Genomic DNA, 22,174 nt, shown 5'->3' on the forward strand with positions numbered 1-22,174 from the left:
CATGTTTACATTCCATTGTGGATTGCCCGCAACTGCATTACGTTGGGCAGTATCAGAACATAACTCCTGGTTAGCCACCTTCCACATGAGATATTGTCCCCCAGATAAAAATGCCTTTGCTAAATTAACCCAAACAGTCAGAGTAAGATTTTGACTTGCAACATTCTCTAATAAAGAAATTGTAAATGCAGTTTGTACTCCATAGGACATAACTGCCTCATTTAACTGTTTTACTAATTTGTATCTAATATTTGATGATATCTCTGATTGTTTTGATCTTCAAATACCGGGAATATTGGGAACACTGATCGAGATTCTACATCAGCCCACTGTCTGGGGGCCACCCGTGTGGAGCAGGTACATGCGCCCCTACAACTTGGAAAAGAGTGGTGACCTAGATTATACGCTGCAGGGCATGGCGCAGTAGGAGTTAAATGCCACTGAGAGAACTTCTTTTCTAGCTCTGTCTCAGAGAGCTCCTGTTCTTCAGAGTCACATTCCTGTTCTGAGTTTGAACATCTACTTTCTCTTTCAGAAGCTTGACTTGATTGTTCTTCTTTTACAGTTTCTAATTTTTTTTCCCTTCTTTAACTGTTCTTGAAATTTTGGTTTTTTGGAAGGCAGACAGAAACGAACTAATGTCCATATTGCCACAACAACAACAAACAGAAATGAAACAAGAAAAGGTAACACAAATAACACCATACACAGATTCATTTACTACAGGACGTCCTTTGCTGTCTCTTGGGACAGCCTTACATTGCATTGCCTCACTAGGGGAATCTTCCGTTACGTTCCTTTTCTAGGGGAACCTTCCATTAAAACCTTAAGGCAACCGTTTCCTCAAAGGGGAACCTTCTAGTGAAAAATTTTCTTCTTTATTACTTACCTGAGCACTCACCGATTCCCGGTACGGGTCACCACTTGCCTCTTGTCGCCGACCAGCGGGACAAAGGACACATACACTTCAGAACTTCATGAAGTAGCTTCCACTTTATTCGGATAACACCCTCAATATATAAGCAGTCTCATGCATAAGCAATTGTAATCAGATATGTCCTTCTAATCATATTAAAGGTCAAGCAATCACAAGCTCAACCATACATGTAAGATATATCTGTCTAAGCGCTAAGCGGCTGAACTAATTATCTTACAGCCAATGGTAAACGCTTCCTGTTTTTCTCAAGGTACATTCAGCACACCCTTTGGCTCTCTGTCAGTCGCCATCTTGGATGCATGTTGCGTAACCCTGGGCCACGGGTCTCGCCCAACACAAGTTGAACCAACCCCTTTTCTGTGAACTAGTATTTTCTGAGCATCCCCCTCGCCATCTGCAGAATTACATTCTGAACCATCATCTGAGAACCTGGAAAAAGTTCTGGCTGAAAACGGGATTGTTGTAGATCCACCAGCTCTAATCAGGCCTAATCCTGCTCTTGTCCTTCCTCCTCACTTCTAGATCCTTCAGGGCCGGGTGCCAGAGACTTATCTGCCTTAGATTCACCCACCTATAACTACAACCTGTGAACCTCCATCGATGGATCGTCCTTAAAGTCCACTAAGCCCTCATTTCCTCCATTATCAGGTGTCAACTCCACTTACCTCACAGCACTGTCCTTTTTGCTTTTTTCCCAGTATCCCCCAAACACCAGATATCTTGTAGTCATCAACGACCTGGAAACTTGCCTTAAATCTCACACTTTTTTCTGTCTACAAATGTCTAATTGAGTCTTTCTAACATTACTTTTTCATCTTCACATACATTCAGAGTATTTGGTTTCTAGTTGCCCTTCATGGGTTATATATTGCCTTACTTAGCATCCATATTCATTCTCTCTTTTTTTTTTTGATCTCATGAAAACAAGGTGAGTGCAATCCCCCTTATTATCTATTCACTCAAAGAGTACACATGATATTGGCATTAGGAAAGATCCATTTTACTAAGTTTAAGAAAACATTTAAAGTAATCAGCTAGATAGAACAATTGCGGATACAAATTGATTGATAAAACAAAATCACAAAGCATTTGTAACCCAGCAAAGAAGATTGAGTTTGGGACATGATAAAATCAAGAAGAAAATATATTCAGTAAAAGTTTACTGATTCCTTTGAAGAATCAGCCTTCAAAATGTCAATGTGAAAATACCTTCACCACAGCAGTTCAGATTTCCCATTAGTACCTTTGGTAACAAATCAAAAATCACACCACTGATTTCAAATTTGAACCTAAGCTCAACAAAGGACAGTTGGTATGCAAGGTAAGATGTGCATCCCACAATACCATGGTGAACAGCCGTTTTGGAATTTTCAGAGCGAGCACATGTCACACTGTGGGGGTGCTTCTGTTCTCTAAAAAAGATTATTTTACCCATGTGTTGTTGAAGAGTGTATGCGTTACTTCAGAATCTGAATCTCAGACCCAAACATTGACATTTTCTGTTTATGAACATAGTTAAATCAGTCAAAATGACCTACCATCAAATAATTGTATTGATTATAGAACTCTGGGGTGAAAAGGAGACATGACATTTTGAGACTCAAAAGGGTTTCCATTTCTGGTTCAAATGCTGACCCTACCCATTTCCCACAATTTGTGAATCTCCAAACCTTACTAGATAGAGAAAACTGTATTTATTTTTAGAATCAGAATAAAAATATATACATAGACGTATATAATTTATGAGAGAAAATTTCAGATTGAGGGGATTTTAAGATTATATCCCACTAATTTGAAATTTGAAAATAAAACTATATCATCTGGTTAGTTCCCTCTACAGTGATGTTTTATGAAAATAGCATACCAGTCCTCTGAATTCCTCTAGCTTCATATCGCCATGTGATCTTCATTCCTTGCATGGCCAGCCACAAAGATGTCACCCATAATGTTGTGATTCAGCCAGGAGGGACTCTGTCACAGGGAAGCAGATATCACTGCTTCAGGTGACTGGAAACTGCCACTGGAATGTGTTTTTATTGCCTCAGTGGTTTAGGTAAAATAATTGATGTACCAGAATCCATAACTGCCTGAGGAAAACACTTCAGTCTCTCTGATCTCTGATTTTCCTCAGTGGTAAGCTGTGTAGAGCTAAAGTTTAGAGGGAGGTTGGTCAGGTTACCCTCTATCCAGGAGGATACTGTCATTGAGCAATCTAGAACACAAAGATCCTGACCTGACCAGATGAAAGTGCATGTCATTATATAGAGATTCCTAAATGTGGTTGTTAATTCAGAGCCAAGGTCTGAATGCCCACTTCACCATCTGACCTTGCTCCTGAGCATAGGAGCTGTAGCCAAGAGGACAAATCTTTCTGGAAGAGAGAAGTAGTGGGAAGTGTTCAAATGTGCCCACGGGAACGGTATCAGCACTGGAACCACTGCTGGAAAGCAAGGATGTGCCTTGAGAATAGGCAGGATACCCAGACAGCCATCCTGGGTGAAGGACACAGGCCCTGGACTCCCTGCTCTGTCACTTTGAGCTCCCTTCTGGAGTAATTGGAATGTTTTATGGTTTCCCCAGTGACCCACAGTACTTAAGGACCTTCCCAGGCTGACACCTTGGACCAGAGTCTTCCAGCATATTTTATAGATAGGCTCCTGAACAATCCATGGTTGTTCCCATGCCCTCAGCCTTATGTCACTGACAATGTGTTAGTCTGACCCTCACAACTTGGCTACTACATACCATGCATAGAATTAATTGCAATGACTTCCATTCCAAGGACTCATCCATGGACACTTGTTGATCCTAAGGCTGGCCTCCCTTTTGGGATCCCATGGGTCAGACTCTGCCTCCCTTCTGTGTGATCCTTGCTACAGTTTTGCCACCTTCTGCTGGTGGAGGAGATTCAGAGATTAAGCATCCCTCTCACAGGTGAACTTAAAGTACTATCACCTGTAATCTTGTGGAAAAGAAGTCCACCCTCACTCCAGAACAGCTGCCCCCACCCATCCTTGTTGAAAACAATAGAGAGGTGGCATGTGAGGTGCACAAGCAGGTGAGGCAGGTGGAATTCCTGTCATGCAGTCCAGTGTAATATTCCCACCCTGGTGCTCTGTTTGCTTTAGGAAAAGAAAAGAAAGATTTGTCTTCAATTCTCCTTCAAATCAAGACGAGAATAAACTGAAATGTACAATACATGTGGATCGAGAATCCTGCATATTTACTGCCAGGTCTAGTTGGACACTCCTTTCCAAGGAGAATAGTTGGTGGGCAAGGGGAGCACAGGGTGTTTTTTTACTACAGCTCTGTCTGTCTCTTAAATCATGGTCATCATCATCATCATGATCTCCATAACCTTTTTAATTCATTCTACACCTGAGATCATGGTTATGGTTTGGATGTGAGGTGTTCCCCAAAAGCTTACATGTGAGTCCCTGCAGGAATGCTCAGAGGAGAAATGATTGGGTTGTAAGAGTCTAAACCTAATTAGTCAATTTTCCCTGAAGGTATTATTTGAAGTGTTAGGGTATGCCTGGTGGAGATTGGAATTGGGCACTGACTTTGTGGTATATATTTTGTATCTGGAGAGTGGAGAGTCTTTCTTTCTCTCTGCTTCCTAATGATGCAAGCTGCTTCCGTCTGCCATGCTCTTCTGCCATGATGTTCTGCCTCACCTTGAGCTCCAAGGAATGGAGATGGCTGTCTATGAACTCAGATGTCTGAAAACATGAGTCCTCAAATAAACCTTTCCTCCTCTTTCATTGTGCTGGTCAGAACATTTAGCCACACAGTGAATAAGCTGACTAAAATGGTGGTCATGCATTTTTGCTTCAGCCTTGAGTGTCTTTTTGATAAGCCCAGACTCCCTCCTCATTCAGACCTAGTAATGCCGCTCCCACCAGGGAAAAATCACACTCCTTGATGAGCCTCTTCCTTTGGATTCCAACAAGGAGATCAGGACATTGTGCTCCCTCCTGAGATTCCACGAAATTCATCTAGGATAACTCAGTCATGGCTTTGTGCCATTGATATCTGAAAAAACAATTTTATTAAGGTAAGCACAGGTGTCCCCATTTTGCATCAGGTAACACTGAAGCCCAGAAAGCCTCAGCTGCTCCCTCAGACTCCAGCACTGTCATAGTCAAAACAGACCAAGCTGAACTGAGTTCTGGTCCTGAGCTCTTTGTGTCAGAGAATGACCAGGATGGGTAGGAGATGGGTTATCTTGAGGCTCAGGCTGGGTCACAGGGTTTGCTTGTGCACCACATTGTTCACTGCTGTACCACCAACCACGGACTATTTAACACCAGGAGCCCTAGTTGACCTGCAGGTGGTAGTTTCTGGGGTCTGTGCCCTGAGAGAGCTTGAGATCTTGTGAGGGGTGTCGAGTATGCTGTGCTTCTCAGGGCTGGCCTGGATTTTGCTGATTCTATTTTTAATATTATCTCATCCCCTCTCCTGAGCAGATGGGTAACACATTTCTCAAGATCACCTCTATCTGGGGCATCTGAGTTTTAGGAGATCTTAGTGGCTGAAGTTTGCGGATGCTGTACGGTTCATTCTTAGGGATTTGGCCCCTACAACATACCCAGGGTCAAGCCCAGGGTCAAGGTTGGTTCTGGAGTTATTGGAAATGGGGCTTAAGCTGGGTGCTGAGCCTCACTGAAGACAGTGAACAAAGGAACAAGAGAGCCATTGTGGAGACACCCCAGAGCTCAGAGCTGCACAGGGCTCGTTTTCTTCTGTCATTCACTTGGGAAGGATGAGACTCTGTGGTCAGTAGTCCCTACTGAGATAGGTGGTGCTGTACATGTGTCTATGGTAGCCATCCGGTACTTCTCTTCCTCACACGTATAGCTATTCTGACTACAGATTCCAGAGTTTCAAGTGTAGTTCCTACTACTCTCTGATTTGGTGGATGGCCTGGAACATGGAGAACTCTTTTCCAGCTGAGCTGATGTACTTCCTGATTTGGCAAAATTTTTTGCAAACTCTCACTCAAAAACAGAGTTTTTTTTCCTCCTATGAATTGTTTTTTGGATTGCTCTTCTTCCCCTTCTTGGCTCCCAGTTCATCTCTTGTATGAATTGGAACATGTGTTACTTTGATGCCTTGAGTCATAAAGACTTTTTTCCATAACGTTTTGAGGCCATCTGCAGCTGGGGAAGATGTGGTTTGCCTAGGCCAGGAGAAGGAGTTGAGCTTCTGCAGCTGCAGATTGTGGTCTGACTCTTGGTGTCCACAACTTCACCTGTGTTCCCAGAGGCAGTTCCACCCCCAGGGACTAGTTCCCTGAAGTTGTTGAGTGAAAACTCCTGTCAGTGATGCCAGTGTTTATCAACACCAGTGTTCATAGCTCTGTTCGTCTTCCCACACAGCCACCAGCAGGCTGAGGCTCATGTATTCCAACACCTCTTTTGTCATGTTAGGACTGCAAGATGCAGAGGGCACCAATAGACCATGAACCTGTGATGAGATAACGTGCACAGTGGTGAATTCTCCTGTCATTGTGGTCTGCATGAGTCACCCTCCAGAGAATGTCCCCCAGAGGTCCAAATTACAGTGCCCAGCGCAGTTGAAAATCCCAATTCCCAAGATCATGTCTTGAACTGATTTCTTCCACCACAATCATTGACCTTGATGTTCTCCCAAGGATGGAGTCAGCTGTCTACGGACTGACACCTCTGAAACTGTGTGCATCCAGATGAAGTTTTCCTCCTTTAATTGTTTTTGTCACGTGGTTTGATTGTAGAATTTAAAAAGCCCACTAAAACACTCATAGGTGTTTTCTCAGGGAAACTATTCTCTTTTGCATGACAGAAACCCACTCATTATGTGCTGTACATTTCCTCTTGAATATAAGCATCACAGGTGGAGCTCTAACATTCGTGCTATGGTCTTAAGATCACCTGAATCCCCGATTTTTGAGGAGTGAGGCCACTCGTGATGGTTAATAACTGCTAAGGGGGAGATCCGTGAACCAACCCAGCACCTAGCCAACAGAGGTTGTCCAAATTTTGGAAGTGCTCCAGTGGTTTCCCATTATTCCCTTTATTCAGTTGAATGCATTTCCTCTTCTATATCTGGATTTTGCTGTGTAGCCCCAGATCTACATGCCTGATCCAAACTTGCTTAGGGATACTGCCTTCGTGAGGTAACCCATATTTTAAGTCACCCAGATATCTCCTCATAGCATCTCTAAGAGTCGGGCACACACATGTGGTTGTATAAGCATGTGCCACAAGTAACTGACTTTCTCTCTACAGGAAGGTGAAACCCCTTCAGGAGCCAATGGTTGATGGGGCATCAGCTGTCCAGATTTTAGGACTGTTCTTCCTGAGACTTTATTCCAGAGGATGACCATAGTTTTGCTTTCAGTACTATGACTAATTGCACTTGCTGGAGTAGGTCTTTGCAGCAAAACATCCCAGGGCTCTACCACATCATGATACTTGGATTATATGATTCTGATTTACTTGAAATGGCAAGTATATAGGAAAATTTGGTGAGACACAGGTACTCATATAATAAGAAATAATCCATAAGAAGACTCCAGTCCTCATATTAGCAAAAATATTTTGGATCTAGTTGTTTTTAGCATTCTGACCCATGTTTCAAAAAGTAAAGGGCATATTATTATATCCTGTACTCCCACCAAAGAAACAGAAAAAAGGAAGTCTTGATGGTGAATCATGTTTCTGGAAACAGAAAAATTGTACTGGGGATATTACTACAGTGTGAATATTAGGAGTGAGGAATGTTGTCCATTGTTTGAGTCCTAGAGCAGGAAGGTGAGCAGGCAGAGGTGTCACTGAGGTTGCTGTTTGTCCCTGGGTCCAGAGGACTCTGCAACAGAACAGAAAGTTATGACAAGGACAGGACTGTGTGTTTATGTCTCCACATACAAAAACCACATTAGACAGTTTTGGGTTTTATAAGAAGTTCATGTCAAATTTTTAATTGAAAATGCCACAGTTTTCAAAAGATTTATTGATTTCCTTTCTCACCACTGAGAGTCATGTACATTACTTATATTTAAAGTTTTCATTTTGAGACCAGGTCTTACTAAGCTGCTTAGGGCCTCCCTGTTGCTGAGACAGGCTTTGAACTTTCGTCCTTCCTGCCTCGGAGCTGCTGGGATTACAGGAGTGCAAGAATGTGCCTGGTCATGTGTGCTCTTTCTTCTCACTTGAAGTAGGACCATATTGTTCTCAGATACTTAGAGCTAGTCTGAGTAGTTCAGCTTACCTCATCATGTGCAAACTATCCCATGGTGCTCATGAAACATTGTCATTGTCCAGGACAAGTTCTCAGGCACAGAAAGCCAAAGAATGGGACTTCCCTTGCCATTTTCTCTGTTGAAAGGGAGGAAAGAGATTGTCTCATCCTTAGACCAGGGTTTATGGAGATGTTTTCCATCCAAGATCCCATGACCTTTGCTCTACAGGGTTCTGAAATAATTTGACAGGGTTTCATATATAAAATACAATCAATTCTGCAAAGAAACTACATTTCCAATGGATATCTATCCTCTTCTGTAGTTTGGACTACACTGAGAAAGTGAGTGAGCAAGTTAAGACCAAGGTCTCAGTCATTACTCAGAGGCCAAGTGAGAGTGAGAGTCAGGCCTGAGTAGGTAGTTCCTTGTCCCACATCCACAGCTGTCCATGATTCTCTGTGTCAATGACAATGTTTCCACTGCCATCAAAGGTGAGACAGTAATATGCCATCTCATCCAAAGCCTGCAGCGCACTGATGGTCAGGGTGGCTGTGTTTCCTGAGTTAGAGGCAAAGACTCTGTTAGGGATTCCTGAGGGTCACTTGGTACACCTGTAGATGATTAGGACAGATACCTGGATGGCTTCAGCTGGCACCAGGATACATGTTTTTCCCCAAGTTTTATCCAGAACATGTGATCAAGATTGTCTGACTTAAGATCACTGATATGGAAGGTGGCTGATTCACCCTTTAGAAGGCCACAAACTCTTCAAGGAGAGAGGTAGAGTTGAGAAAGACAATGAGCGTATCTCCCTGTAGGTCCCCTTCCAGGCTGGTGTTGATGAGCCCCAGGGATACTCTCACCTCAGGGCATTCCTTACAGCTCCATTGTTAATGAACCTCAACATGTAAGCAAAACACCCCTCTCTCTTGGCAGCTACCACTATTTGGGCTCATATAAACCAATGAGCCCAGTGTGGCGCTTTCATACCCACTTCCCCTACTCTAACAGCAGGCTCTTGAGCTTCCTGACACCACAGGCAGGCCTTGCTAGGCTCAGAGTCAGGGCAGGTCTGGTCCCAGATCCCTGGGCTACATGATTTGTTGGGAACCCTGAGTCAGTACCTGTGTAGTAAGTGAGGTATCCAAGGAGCAGTGGGATCCAGGCCATGGTGGAGGTGTACCTCAGGTGGCTTCCTGAGGGCCAAGGTTGGGGGGTTTCCTAAGAAGCATGTATTATCCCCTCACTGGAGAGAGCTGCTAGATATGCAAATCAGTCTGAGTTGAGACTCATGAGCAACTGCTCATGGAATTTTTTTTTTTCAGAGCAGTACTCAGTCCCCCAGGGACAAAGAAGTGGGAGGATTAAATTGCGTCTGTCCTCTTGATTCAATTTGAGTGTATCATATATGTCTCTACAGACCTGCTGATGTTCTTGAGATTTTCTACTTTGTTGGATTATAGATATTCAGAATAGCTTCTGATTGTGTTTTTTATTTGGACAGTGTCTTTCGTGATATTTCCTTTTTCATCCTGAATTTTAGGATTTTAAGTTTTCTCTCTCCTTCTCTTCGGTAGTGTATCTAAGGATTTGTAAATTTTGTTTATTTTTTCAAAGAACCAATTTTTAATTTTACCAATTGCTTCTTTTGTTTCGGTTTCATTGATTTCAGCTCTGATTTTAACGATTTCTTGTGTTCTACTTTTGGCGTTGATCTCTTCTCTTTTTCTTCTTTTGATCTGTAATGTTAGGTCATTTAAATGTTCACTTTTTCTTCTTTTACTGAATGTCCTCCATGAAATGAATTTTCCTCTGAGTACTGCTTTCAGTGTTCCAGAGATTTTGATATGTTGTATCTTTGTTCTCCTTTACCTCTAAGAATTTTTTTTAATTCGCCCCTGATGTCTTCTGTTATCCATGCATCATTCAGTAGAGTATTATTAAATCTCCAGGTGTTGGAATAGTTTGTATTTTTTATTTTGTCATCGATTCCTAATTTCATTCCATTATTATCTGATAGAATACAAGGTAGTATCTCGATATTTTGGTGTGTGCTAAGAGTAGCTTTTTGGCATAACATATGGTCTATTTTACAGAAGCATCCATGTGCTGCTGAGAAGAAAGTGTATTTGCTCATTGATGGATAGAATATTCTATATATGTCTGTTAAGTGTATATGCTTTATATGTCTGTTATCGATTTTGTTCTTGAGATCTATGGTTCTTTGTTCAATTTTTGTTGGAAGATCTGTCCAGTGGTGAGAGAGGTGTGTTAAAGTCACCTCCTATTATTGTGTTTCGTTCTATTCGGTTTCAGGGAATTGAGAAGGATTTGTTTGACATACTTGGATGAGTCACTTTTTAGGGCATAAATATTTATGATTGTTATGTCTTGCTGACTTATGGTTCCCATAAGCAGTATGAAATGTCCTTCTTTATCCCTTCTAACTAAATTTGTCTTGAAGTCTCCTTTATCTGATATGAGGATGGAAACCCCTGTTTTTTTGCTGAGTCCATGTGCATGGTATGTTTTTTCCCATTTTTTTCACCTTTAGTCTGTGGGTATCTTTTTCTATGAGATGAGTTTCTTGAAGGCAGCATATTGTTGGGTCTTTCTTGTTAATCCAATTTGCCATACTATGTTTTTTGATTGATGAGTTTAGGCAAAATTAACATTCATGGTCATTATTGAGATCTGATTTGTATTCCTGGTCATTTTGGCTTATTTTTGGTTTTTAACTTGACTTGGTTTCTCATTTGATTGACTTTTCCTTTAGGGTAGCTCTTCCCGTTGCTGACTTATATTGTTATTTTTCATTTCCTCCTCATGGAATATTTTGCTGAGAATGTTCTGCAGTGCAGCTCTCTATTTGTTAATTCTTTTAGCTTTTGTTTATCATGGAAGAATTTTATTTCATCATCATCTGAAAGTAAGTTTTGCTGGATATAAGATTCTTGGTTGCCATCCATTTCCTTTGAGAGCCTGAAAAATGTTGTGTCAGGCCCTTATAGATTTTAGGGTTGGTACAAGTAATCTGCTGATATCTGTATTGGTTCCCCCCCGAATGTAATCTTTTTTTTTTTTCTCCCAGGCTTTAAAATTCTATCTTTATTTTGTATGTTAGTTATTTCCATTTTAATGTGACATGGTGTCAATCTGTTGTAATTTTGTATATTTGGTGTCCTGTAAGCCTCTTGTATTGGATTTTCCATTTCATTCTTCAGATTTGAGAATTTTTCTGATATTATTTCGTTGAATAGATTGTTCATTCCTTTGGTTTGTTTCTCTGTGCCTTCCTCAATCCCAATAATTCTTAAATTTGGTCTTTTCATGATATCTCAAAATTCTTGGAGATTTTGTTCATGATTTCTTACCATCTTCTCTGGTCAAATTTGCTTTCAAGATTAAATATTTTGTCTTCGGTGTCTGAGGATCTGTCTTCCACGTGATCTGGTCTCTTGCTTTCTATTGAGTTTTTAATTTGGTTTATTGTTTCCTTCATTTCAAGAATTTCTGTTTTTTTTTTTTCAGAATACCTTTCTCTTTATTGAAATGATCCTTTGCTTCCTGCATTTGCTCTTCTAAGTTGATTGGTTCAATCATCCAATGCCTGCATTTGCTGTCTTATTTTGTTTGCTTCTCTGATCATTTTAATTATGTACATTCTAAACTCTCTTTCTGACATTTCTTCTGCCATGCTGTCATTTGATTTTATTGATGCAGCATCTTGGTTTGTTTGGGACACTTTCTTCCCTTGTTTTCTCATATTGCTCATGTATCTTCCCCTCTAGGAGTGCAAATCCGAGTTATTGAATTTTCCCCCTATAGACTTATAGTGTCCCTGAAGGTTTCCAATACCCACTCCTTGACATGTGAGATCAATATTAGCAGCACAACATACAAATATTATACATTCTTAACTCAAACAGTCCCTTTTAAGATATTACAAATATTGTCTTAATAAACAGAGATTATGGGTTCAATTATTATTTACAACTTAGCCAATAAGTTTTCAAAAAGACCACAATTTCTAATGGTGGACAAATAGGATGGGGAGGGTCATAGTACATACCATTAATGAGATAAGAAGTGGGTCTATAGAGGTACTATATCATAGGAATAGTTCGAAGCAAAATTGAAGGAATTTGGTTGTTAGCATGTATAAAGGGAGAAAGAGTCTCCAAGGAGACAGATAGACAAGAGTAAAATAGAGAGGATGAGAAAAATATTAATAAATGTAGGAATAATATTAGGAATAATAGGGATAATTATAATATTACTACTAATAAAAAAATCTATAGTAAAACTATACAGTACTGTTCAAACATGCTAGTCTTCAGTTACCTGATGCCTGTGAGGACCTTGATAATGCAGTGTCCCAAGAAGGGTGCTGCCCCTCTATGGCTGGTTGGCTCCAGGTGGGATATAATCTCTGCTAGTGGGCATAGATGCCTCCACATATTGACAGATGGTCAACTGTAGCATGGGTGCTAGACTGCAGGCTCGGGGCAAACTGGTCTGGGCCTGGTTCTCTGGGCTGGGACTCTCAGGTGTGGAAGTCTCCCGCAGCACCACTAAGCTGGGACTGCATTCAAGCTCTTTTCTTGATACAGTGGTTTCTGGATTACAGAATTGTTTCACACCAAGAAACAAGCAGAGAGATTAGTGTTGTCATTGGAATGCTGCTCTAGGCCATTCTTGATGGCATTTCTTTAGATGGAAAAGGAATCTAGTCAACTGTGCATATAGTGATTTCATGTCATTCCAGTTCTATGGATGGAAGTCATAGCTTTACACGGGTCAGAACCCATGATGCCTGCCCTGACCTTGTTCACTCCGTAGAAGATGCTACTGAATTTCACCTCACCTCCAGCATATCCACGGAAGTACGGAAGTCCTTCAGGGCCACCCAGAAGTAAGCCTGACCCTGAAGTCTCTTCATTTCCCTCACTCTACAGTGGATAGAGGTTTTTGCAGTCCATTCTGGTTGCTAAAACAAAACAAAACAAAACAAAACAAAAACCTCATCTGGTTATTGACAAAAAATTGAAATTCATTTCTAAGAGTTCAGAAGGCTGGGAAGTCCATGATTAAGGACAAGCAAACTCAGTTTCTGGTAATGGCTTCTCTTACTGCATTATCACATCCAGGGAGAGATGAAAGCAACCCACGGTCAAATTAGTATTGCCTGGCCTTTTGAATTGGCATTCATCACATCCATGTGAAAGGAACCCTCAAAGCGTTATTTGTTCCTTAAAGGTGAGATTCTTAATATAGTTGCATTGATGATTAAATTGCATCGTAATTTTGGAAGAAGCACAAATACTCAAAGACATGGCAGTGACTCTGATACCAGTTTGGCCTGCCTCAGCTCAACAGATCCATGTTCGTGGTGGGCAGGGTGCTCACGAGACTGTTCCAAGGTGGGGGTTATGGAATTGAAATACCCATAATGTGATCCCTGGCTAGGGTAAACCTGAGGGGCTACAGATGCGAGGAGAATGGGACAAGTTTTTCCTCTGTACAAAGGCTACCTCCACCCACCAAGTTCATAGACTACTGGTGCTGAGATTGATGAGAAGGAACACCCTGGTGATACACAGTCAATACAGCACATCCGGGACTTGAGAAGGGGTTTCTTGCAACTGCTCCTTCATTGTCATACCCATAATTCCATTCCTCTCCTGTAGTTTGTGTGGCCTACTACAAGGTGACTGAGCCATCCTTGGTGTCATTGACTCCAGGAAAGATAGTCTGGTTCACATCTTGGGGTAATGACCTTGGAAGTTCTTTTATGAACTGGTTCCAGGAGAAGCCAGGCCAAACTCTGAGCTGGTCATCTACAGAGGTAGCAAGAGGTCTTTAGGGATCCCTGACTAATTTTATGGCCCCAATAAAGGGACTGATTCAACCCTGACCATCAAGTAAGTACATGCTTTGGACAAGGCCATTATTGTAAGGAGGTGAAGCTCACAGAGACAAAGGCAAATGGGGAATTGAGACAAAACTCTGCTACCTGCATGGCTACCAATTTGCTTCCCATGGCTCCCAGTTTGCTTCCCATTTTGGTCACACTGATAGGAAAGAACTGGTCATGAGGTGTGGAATTATCCAATTCTGCCCCTGCCTTTCCATTTCAGAATGATTATGATTGGTTCCTGGACCTCTCCAGGCACAGCTGATTCCATTAAGAGGATCAGGATGTTTAGAATGATTCAAACTGCCAGTTCCCTAAGACTCTAGAAACTATCAGACACCTCAAAAGGTATGACAGTAAAACATAGAGTAATCCCTCAGATACTATCATTTTAATGTCTCAGAAGAGGAACATAAAGATGTTCATCAAAGAACATAAGATTTGGAGCTTACACTTGAATGTTATTGCACAATTTACAAGTAAGGAACTGGGTAGAATTTGTTCACATTTATGGAGTAATATAAAGGTCATTAAATGAGTCTTAATTACTAACCCTTTCTTTGATAAAAAAAAATTAATCTGGGTGAAAAGTGATTGCAGAGCAGTGGCTTTGTGTGAACAGTTGGTTTCCAGGAATGTCCTGAAGCAAAGAATAACCTGGTTAATCTTTTGCTTCTTCCTCCCTGACACTACTGTCCAGGACTAATAGTGAGCCTGACACCGCTGGCCTCAGTCCTCAGCACACTCACTGGAGGATGGAAAAGACCTTGAGAGAGGGAGGAGCCTGACAATATTCCTGAGAGAAACAGATACCAGCACCAACTATAGAGCTGAGAAGCAATGGGAAAGCTGGAATTATTCCTGCAGTATTCATCCCCCCAGTAATACAGATGACCTTGTTAGGAACTGCCTAGTGGCATGAAGGGGTGAGGTCCAGCTTGAAAAAATGTGCCCCCTCCCAAAGTCCATGACTGTCTGGGCTGGGCTGAATTCCAGAAGGACTGGAGACTGGCCGTCCCTGCTCCAGCTCCTTTCTTACTGCACACCCAGGTGTCTGTCTCCCTCTTCAGGGATAACTTGTCTTCCATCACCCTCACTGCCTCCTTCACCTCCTGCCCCTGCTCTCTATGCCAAAGGACTCACCTCTACATATGCAGGCCCCTCCCTCTGCTCAAGTCCTATCCTGAGCAAAACCTGGAATTGATTCTAGTACCACCAAAGAAACAAACAAAAACATGAATAAATAAATAAAAATGGTACATGTGTTTCTTTGCACATTGTCTTCCTATCCAGGTTTAGTAACAAGAAGGATCAGGAAACAATATCAGTGCAATTCATATCATTCTCTTTAGTATATACTCTTGTGCTTATATGATCAGGTCTTTCCTATGTCCATTGTGATTGCTACCATTCTAGGAGAATGTCCTGGAGGCAAGAGTGTTTAGAATTGATAGGAAAGGAATGAAAAATATAATTTCTATTCTGTTTGTCATGAGTCATCTTCCTCATGATGCAAGCCTGAATGAGGGTCTTGCACTCGCCCATAGAGGCTCCTTCCAGTTCCAGGTCTGCCTGGAATCCTGGGCTGGTGATACAAACAAAAAACTCACCTCTGACCACTAGCACAACAATGTCCTGTCCTCCTATCCTTCCTTCTATGGTTTATAGTTCAAGGTTGCACACATAGCTGTGCTTTTCATTCTGGGAAGATTTACTTTTTCATCTGCTTGATCTTGAGGGAGAGTGTGGAGTGTGTACTTACTACAACTCACTTGGAAATAAATCATAATAACACCATTTTTCACTATGGAAATTCAGTCATTATGAACCATGGAGGGTTGTTGTATCATCAGAGGAGTCAACTCCGGGCAATAGAATTTCAGGAATGGCCTGAAGCAGAGAATGCCTTAGATACTATTTACTTCTTTATTTCCCTGGACATGAGTTTCTTAGGTACAATAGTAAAGATGACACATGTGGCCTCAGTCCTCAACACCAGCCACACTCACTCAGGATGACAGTGATCATGAGAGAGGGAGGAGCATGTGATATTCCCAGAGGGACACACACACACACATGTACCACCACCAGCACCACCATGCAGAATGATGAAAGGTGCTGGATCAACTGCCCCCTATTGCAGATTATATGCCCACAGGATATAAATGACGAAGCCAGTGTGCCCCAAAGTGGCTCTGGGTACAGGATACAGATGAAGGAAATGCACCTCCCTTGGTCTTCGGTTCCATGGACTGGGCGGGGATTGAAGCCTGGGGCTCCATGATCCAACTTATCCCCAGCAGCATCCTCAGGTCCTTCACTCTCTTTGCAAGGACTACTTCTCTCCTACCACTCTTACTACTCCCTCAACTCTATGGTCTCCCTCCCTCTCTCCCTGCTCCAAGGCTCCATTCCCTATGCCGAGGTCATGTTCCCAGGAGCAAACCCCCAGCACCCTGATTCCTGCCTGTTTCTGAGATCAGTGCAGAGTGATATTTCTCAGGTGAACACCTGAGAATGAGACCTGGGAGTCTCCTCAGACTCAGCTGCCCTATTAGAAGTGGCCTTGAAACTCCTGTCACTCACCTGTTCATGAGGAGGGGAGCTGGCAATAATGCAAAGAGAACCAGCAGGAACCAGGCCAGTCATGCTCAGCATAGCTCAGTACAGCAGAGAAGATCCACACTCTCCCACAGGTTCTCCAACCTAACCTGGGCATAGCCCCCAACCTGAACAATGAATTGGACTCCCAGTGACAGTCCTGGCATGATAGGAGGAAGTGATTGGCTATGTGGGACACAAGCCCTGGGGCCTAGTTGGCACTCATATTTTCACCTCCCTTTTCTTCCCCTAAAAGGACAAGGACATGAATTCAGGGTGCTAGGTCATCTTCTCTCCATGACAGTACTGATCTCTTCTCCTGGGCAACTGAGTGTCATCCTTACCTGATCTGACATGGAGGCAGCTAAACAAACATTAGGACTTAAGGTTTTCAAATATAAATGATAGAAAGCAATGAAACTGTCTTATTTATTGTGGTGATAGTGAGAAGTTCAAGGTCTTAGATCTTGTCCTTCCTCAGAGTAAATCCAAGAAAAGGGGATCCACATGCATTGTGATTTCTCTATCTTTGGTACAGGCCTCTCTGTGTCTGAAGAAGCAGGTCATGCCTAGTTTTATCAAAGAGCAGCTGAGGCTGGTTTACAAATCCTTCACAATGAACTCTGAGGTTCATGATGAAATAAAAACATGAGCAATAGAAATTGTGATGAGTGATGTTGATATTGACCATGTATGGACCTGACTGAACTTTACTAGAGAAACATCCTGGTCTCCTCCTGACTCTGCAGCAGATCTCATTCCATAGGGAAGCACCAGTCTTGGTTGCAAATACACAGGAGCCTGGCTCAATAGACAGCATCCCACATGTTTCTTGTAACTTTTCTCTATCTTCAGAAGATCTGAGAAGCAAGCCCTCTCCCTTTTCCCTACAGAAAACAAAGCACACGGAATGTAAATTCCACCCTGATACAGAGTCAGAGAATTAGCATGCTGCCAATTGCACCCCATAGATGCCACCTCTCTGTGCTGTGTTTGGTAGGGAAAGGTATGTGCAGTTGGCACAGAATGAAGCTGGATGCACTAAACACATCTGCTTAGATGATATGGGCTTTAAGGTCACCGGGAGGTTTGAGATCCTGCTCCTAGGCTCCTTCACTAGCACGTGGAAGTAGAGCTACTGTTGGGAGAAGCTGGAAAGGGGCTGGGGCAGCAAAAGGGGATGACTAGAGGAATTTCCATCCATTCGGTCAAAAACAGTCACCATGTCCCTGCCTGGACTGCAGTGACCACATTCTGATGATCATACTCAAAATGGTAAGAGCCTGAAAAGAGTGGGGGACTTCCTGGGAAATGCCCTGAAGGTGCCTGTGAGTCACTGGGGAGACAACACCAAGGTCCCTCTAGGTGGGAGTTCCATGTGATCAGATGGCACATGTACCTGTGTCCTTCACCAAGGATAGCTACCTGAATGTCCTGCCCAATCCCAGTGCATCTTCCTTTATTGTCCAGCAGTAGGGCCAGAACTAACCCCTCTATCCTGGGCACTTCCAGAGATGCCTGCACCCTCCGCCCTGCCTCTCATTCCATTTCCAGGCAGATCTGTCCTGAAGGTTGCAGCCTCTGTGCTCACGTGCAGTCTCTGGTAGAGACAGGGGTCATGCAGAGCCTTGTCTTTGCCTAGAGTGCACACCCTCCTTTAGGACACTCTGCAGAGTGAAGCAATCAATCACCTGCCTCAGGTCACATTCTGGTTATCAGCTCAGTGACAGAATCCTCCTCAGTTAAGAAAACCTGACCACTGGCTCTCCTGAGCTCAGCTCTGTTCAAACCTACTATGTCACCGATGACCTTTACAGAGATCAAGGTGCGTGAAATGTATTTCTCCGGCACGTATGATTTGGGGACATTTTAAGAAGATTATGTCAACTTTGATGCAAAAATCAGGGAGGTGGGAGGACAGAAAATGACCCGCATCCCATTGCTAGTTCATCATGGGAAGGGAAATGTCCTAGAAAGGGAACAAACCTATGTTTAAATGAGACTAGAAACAGTGAAGAATCCAAAAAACAAATGGTTGTTTCCCACAGTAACTACTAAATATAAAACTGTGGGATAATTAAAACAATTACCAGGACATCAGTGTGTTGGGTGACAGCTTCCTGCAGACTAAAGTGTGTGATTGGAACCAGGAAGACAGGGAGAGGATGGGGCATGAAGAGAGAAGAGTATTTAAAGAACTAAAGGACAAAAATGTTCCACATGTGGGAAAACCTGAACTCAACAAGAAAGTAACTCAACAAAATCAATCGCAGGAAACATAAAGAAAACAGTGCCACCACATATGTTGTCACTTGATTGAAACAGCAGTGAAGGGACACTTGGAGCTTAATGATACTAGCAGATTGTTCAGAAACAGTAGAGGAAGAAAGCAGGGGAGCAACACATTCATAATATGATACAAAAAAAAATCTGACAACCTGAAATTCCTTACCTAGGGATACTATCTTCCAGAAATTAAGGCAAAATGAAACTTTTATAGACATTAAAATTCACTTGCATCCAGGCATAGACACATGCATGCTTGTAATTCCAGTGATTCAGGAGGCTGAGGCGAGAGGATTGAAAGTTTCAGGACAGTCTCAAGAAATTTCTGAGACCCTCAACAGCTCAGTGAAACCCTGTCTCAAAATAAAAAGTAAATATGAAGGAGTTCTATTTCAGAGGCAAAGCACCCCTCTATTAATTTTTCCCCAAATTCACATGCAGTCTCTCACTTACAGCAATACTATGGAATCCCTCATAGAAGGAAATGACATAATGTAGAAAAGTGTATTTACATATAATAATGGAAAACCATCAGATGAAAAGGGGTAATTCTGAATCATTTTCTCCTCTGTAAAAAATCATTGAAGAAAATTGATCATAATATATATTTGGGTCAGACTGTATTAAATGGAAATTTTGAAACAAGTAGCACAAAAGCAGAGAGAATGAAGAATATGTTATGAAGTTCTTATTTATATATAAAGTATATAATATCACTTTAAGGTAGATATTTTTCAGCTATATATATGCACTGTAAGATGTATAGCACCATCAAAATAAAACCATTTTAACATCAAAAGTTACAGATGATAAGCTGTAGTAATCATATTTCTCCTTGGAAATAGAATTAATAGGTGACATAGCAGACATAAGATAAGGTAGATGTAGATATAGATAGATTGACAGATGACAGGGAGTAGATGTAGGATAAAATAGGGAAATAGGGATTATAGCTATAGTTAAAATTTTTGTGTGTAGTATTTCCTTGTTATTTGTAGGAATTAATAAAGACAGAAAAAAAGAAACATGAATATATTTAGCACAGATGCATTTTTAGAAAATATTTACAAGACATGTTTCGTGGAATCTAAAGATGCAGAACCTAAAAATATTGAGGGTCAAATGCAGGGATATATGTACATATATATTGCATGTAGTCCTGTATCCCTTAGCATTAGAGGTAAATCCTGAGAGATTCATCATTAGGCAATTTTATCATCCATGGTCATCATGCAGTATACTTAACACAAATGTAGATGGTACAGCCTGGCTGTGACGTCCCTGCCCTGTCCCTGTCCCGGGGAAAGAGCTGGCGGCATTCAGCAAGGGAACAGGAGCTAGTTAACCAGGGGCCTCCCTGGGTGTCTGGGAGGCTCACCACACCCATGGACTCAGCAGTCCCTGGGCCCTGGATCCAGTCGGTTTCCTGCATTGCTGGTGCTACTTTTGAGCGAGCAAAGCTGCAGCGCCTCATATGTGCATGTGCGCATAAATATTTTCAGGAATGACTTAAGTGTACTTAGGAGCAAAAATGGGTGTACACATGGCACAACCTCAGTGCATTAGATTCACTCTGACACGGAAGATGGTCAGGGTTCCCCTTGGGCCTTGGACCAGAGTCAACTATTACATTTTTCCCTGGTGTTAAGGTGTGTAATTTGGGGTATGTGACCTTCGAGGATGTGGCTGTGACTTTCACCCAGGAGGAGGGGGCAGCTGGCCTGGCTCAGAGAACCTTATACCAGGAGATGGGATTGGAAAACTGTAGGCTATTGGTCTCCCTAGCGTATCCTCTTCTAAACTACGAGCTGATTTTACAGCTGGAGAACGGGCAGCAGCTATGGACGGTGATGATAAACCTCTCCCAGAGTACCTGTCCAGGTGACAGTGGAAAATCTAAAGCCACCAAACTTACTACTTGTGAGCCAGCCTTGTTGGAGGGTGCCCCACTCCAGGGACTGTTAACACAAGGGGCTGAAGGGGGCTCCCAGCTGGTGCAAGCCAGGGGTCAGGACGGGTCATCCTCAGTGCAGGAGGGACACTTGAGACCAGGCATAGAGCTGCAGGAGAAGCTACCTGGGACAATTAGCCCTGGACATGATAGTTTAGGGGCAGCTGAGGACCCAGGTACAAGGATTATACAGGATGAGGAGGAAAATATCTCCAAATGTAAGGAATGTGAGAAAGTGTTTAACAAGAAACACCTCCTTGCTGGACACCTGAAAATCCACTCTGGAGTGAAACCCTATGAGCGCACAGAGTGTGGGAAGACCTTCATTAAGAGCACGCACCTCCTCCAGCACCAGATGGTCCACACGGGGGAGAGGCCCTAGGACTGCCTGGAGTGTGGGCAGGCCTTCAACACAGGTCCTACCTCACCCAGTGCCAGCGCATCCTCAGCGGGGAGAAGCCTTATAAGTGCAGCGAATGTGGAAAGACCTTCACCCACCTCTCCAATTTTGTCTTGCATAGCAGGAGACAAACTGGAGAGAAATCCTTTGTGTGCACTGAGTGTGGGCAGGTCTTCCAGCATAGGGGAGCTTTCCTGAGACACTATGTGGTCCATGGTGAGGAGAATCCCTATGAGTGTTTTGAGTGTGGCCAGGTCTTCAAGCACAGGTTGTATCTCCTGTGGCACCAGCAGACTCACACTGGGAAGGAGCCCTAGGAGTGCAGGGAGTGTGGGAAGGCCTTCCTGGATTGCACGGCCCTGATCCACCGCTATGTCATCCACACCGGGGAGAAGCCCTTTGTGGGCCTCCAGTGTGGGGAGGTCTTCAACCACAGTTCGAACCTCAAGAGGCACCAGCACATTCCCACCAGAGAGAAGCCTTTTGTGTGCAGTGACTGTGGGAAGGCCTTCACCCACTGCTCCACTTACATTCTACATAGGGCCCACACTGGAGAGCAAGGAATGTGGGAAAGCTTTCACCAATCGGAAAGACCTCATTCGCCACTTCAGCATCCACACAGGAGAGAAGCTCTACGAGTGTGTGCAGTGCGGGAAGGCCTTTGCCCACATGTCAGGCCTCACTGGGCACAAGTGGATTCACAGTGGGGAGAAGCCTTTGGAATGTATGGAGTGTGGGAAATCCTTCTGTTGGAGCACAAACCTCATCTGGCATGCCATCATCCACATGGGGGAGAAGCCCTGTAAGTGCAGTGAGTGCAGGAAGGCCTTCAGCTGCAGATTGTCCCTCACTCAGCACCA

General features: G+C 42.9%; 3 protein-coding genes and 1 pseudogene across 11 annotated transcripts in view; all 4 read left to right on the forward strand.

Annotated features, from left to right (window-relative positions):
• The window catches only part of LOC124991706 (immunoglobulin lambda-1 light chain-like), a 1,192,366-nt gene that overhangs the window by 1,057,448 nt on the left and 112,744 nt on the right, over positions 1-22,174 (forward strand). The gene's annotated exons all lie outside the window — the stretch shown is intronic.
• Positions 1-22,174, forward strand: part of LOC124991707 (immunoglobulin lambda-1 light chain-like) — a 1,154,667-nt gene that overhangs the window by 1,015,290 nt on the left and 117,203 nt on the right. The window lies entirely within an intron of this gene.
• The window catches only part of LOC124991709 (immunoglobulin lambda-1 light chain-like), a 981,515-nt gene that overhangs the window by 837,623 nt on the left and 121,718 nt on the right, over positions 1-22,174 (forward strand). The gene's annotated exons all lie outside the window — the stretch shown is intronic.
• Positions 18,482-22,174, forward strand: part of LOC124990515 (zinc finger protein 264-like) — a 5,596-nt pseudogene continuing 1,903 nt past the window's right edge.

This window comes from Sciurus carolinensis, chromosome 8 (assembly GCF_902686445.1).
Source record: "Sciurus carolinensis chromosome 8, mSciCar1.2, whole genome shotgun sequence".
Lineage (NCBI taxonomy): Eukaryota > Metazoa > Chordata > Mammalia > Rodentia > Sciuridae > Sciurus > Sciurus carolinensis.